This window comes from Staurois parvus, unplaced genomic scaffold (assembly GCF_062004578.1).
Source record: "Staurois parvus isolate SC_StPar_1 unplaced genomic scaffold, SC_StPar_1.0 ptg002537l, whole genome shotgun sequence".
Lineage (NCBI taxonomy): Eukaryota > Metazoa > Chordata > Amphibia > Anura > Ranidae > Staurois > Staurois parvus.
This window is the reverse complement of record NW_028320333.1, coordinates 63,967-67,012: the sequence shown is the minus strand read 5'-3', so window position 1 is coordinate 67,012 and position 3,046 is coordinate 63,967.

Genomic DNA, 3,046 nt, shown 5'->3' with positions numbered 1-3,046 from the left:
ATTTTTAAAACATCTGAACCTTTAGTATCACTTTAATAAGAAACAATCCAGAGGATAAGAATGCTGCAGAACCTTGTCTGCAAAATAAATATTACTGCCATGGTTACAAGGAAAAGAAATCTCACATTTTTGGCAGGTACAAAAAAAAAAAAAAAAAAAAAATCAGTAAGCCATCGGCTGCACAATGTTTTCTACTTTTATATTTTCCCCATAGGTTCGCCTAAAGTTTGCAGCAGAGCTGACTGAATTGAAACAGAAGAAACATGCGGTCATCGCTACCAAACAGAACTCAATGTTTCTGTGGATGGCTGAGTCACAAGAAGCTCTGGTTTGGGTCTAAAACCTCTGTCAGGCAAGGACTGTTATCCACTCATTTCTCTTTTCGGCCGTGTCCACACTCCTTTCGTGTGATCTTCTCTAACCCCCCAATGTTCTCACAAGCCAGTCAACTAAACTCTGCGAGCTGAAGTCTTTAAACGGAGGCAGACTTCCAGTAATGAGAGAAAGGTCACCCAACTGATTTCACTGGAGCTTTGAGAGGTCAGTACACATGACCACCATGGAGACAGGACAAGCAGAAATCTCTTGTTTTGGGTGACAGAGGGCCGGAGTAGAGGCTGGAGGCCTCCATGGAAGTTCATTACACTTGGGGATCCTCTAATGTGAATGGAGACACATTTATTTTTGCCTCATTAAGCCACACAGCCTGTTTTTTTTTTACTGTTCGTGAGTTCGTGCCAAATTTCAACTCTCTCTTCCCACAAGCACATCTCTGAGGAGTACGCATAATCTTTTTTACCATTAATTGCTGCAACGCTTTACCCTGTTTACTAAAAATATGTAAGATTAAAAAAAAAGTCTATTCAGGGACTAAAACCTCAGGTGGTTTATTTCTTCCCTCCGCAGCGGCTCTGAGCTACCCACTATTATTATACAGGATATATATTATTATTATACAGGATATATATTATTATTATACAGGATTTATATTATTATTATACAGGATATATATTATTATTATTATACAGGATATATATTATTATTATTATACAGGATATATATTATTATTATACAGGATATATATTATTATTATACAGGATTTATATTATTATTATTATACAGGATTTATATTATTATTATACAGGATATATATTATTATTATTATACAGGATATATATTATTATTATACAGGATATATATTATTATTATACAGGATTTATATTATTATTATTATACAGGATTTATATTATTATTATACAGGATTTATATTATTATTATACAGGATTTATATTATTATAGAGGAGTTATATTATTATACAGGATATATATTATTATTATACAGGATTTATATTATTATACAGGATATATATTATTATACAGGATATATATTATTATTATACAGGATTTATATTATTATACAGGATTTATATTATTATACAGGATTTATATTATTATTATACAGGATATATATTATTATTATACAGGATTTATATTATTATTATACAGGATTTATATTATTATAGAGGAGTTATATTATTATACAGGATATATATTATTATTATACAGGATTTATATTATTATTATACAGGATTTATATTATTATACAGGATATATATTATTATTATACAGGATTTATATTATTATTATACAGGATATATATTATTATTATACAGGATATATATTATTATTATACAGGATATATATTATTATTATACCGGATTTATATTATTATACAGGATATATATTATTATTATACAGGATTTATATTATTATACCGGATTTATATTATTATTATACCGGATTTATATTATTATACAGGATATATATTATTATTATACAGGATTTATATTATTATTATACAGGATTTATATTATTATTATACCGGATTTATATTATTATACAGGATATATATTATTATTATACAGGATTTATATAGAGCCAACAGGTTGCTCAGCGCTTTACAATATAACGGGAGACAATACAGCAACAATACAGATCAATACAAGAGGGATAGTAGGGCCCTGATCCTGGGAGCTTACAATCTACGACAACTACATGCTCCATTTCTTCATCATCCTCTATGTTTCAGAGGAAGGCAGTTCCTCCACACTTGGAAAAAATGTAACAAACTTAACCATAGGGGCTCTTTCACAGATGGTGTGGGCTATGGCTCTCCAAAAAAATCAGGCTGCGGTGGACTGCTTTTCAGAGCGAGCGGCAGAGCAGCGGCCGCCAGGCATTCAGGAGGTGATCCTGCTGCCTCCTGAATATCTGCTATTTTTTATCCCAATGGGGATTTTTAATTAAAATGAGGCAACTGCGAGCAAAGCGTTTGGCTCACAGTTGCAGGGCATTCCCATTGACCTTAATGGGCACATTTGACACCGCTGTCTGTCAAACTCTGCAAGTAGAAAGGCTGTTCTCTGGAACAGTTGATCCTGAAACACTTCCTGCAGTCAAGGAAAGTTATCTGCCTTTTGCCTGTTTTTAGGAAATACTTGGTCCTCTCTTTCCTTTCTTTTTGTACATTCAAGCGGGTTTTTTGCTTTCCTCTGGGTCAACTGTGGGTGTAGGATAACTTTTTTTTTTTAATGGTTGAACTGGATGGACTTTTGTCTTTTTTCAGCCAGACTAACTATGTAACTGACGTAGACACCACTAGGGCATCTGCATTACTCATTTTGCTTATACCTGAGGTTGGGAGGATTGGGGGGGAAGATGGGGTGCGTGGAAATCCTCCTCCTTACCCTCTCTTTCTTTCCTCTACCTCACCCATTTCTGAACCCCCTCCTTTTTTTTCTTCCCCAATCCCCCCCCTTACCCCTACCCTCTCTCTTCACCCCCCTCATTTTTTTCCCCTGTTCTAATGCTCCTGAATGTGTATTTTTGTTTTGATCCCCCTATTCTGTCCCTCTAAAGATTCCATGTCTTTCATTTTAGGCTCACCCTGACAAGGGATGCTACACTTAGGGCATGGCCTTGTATTTCTCAGATCTGCCCCAAACTACATCACCAGCCTGATATCCATATACCACCCAAAACGTAC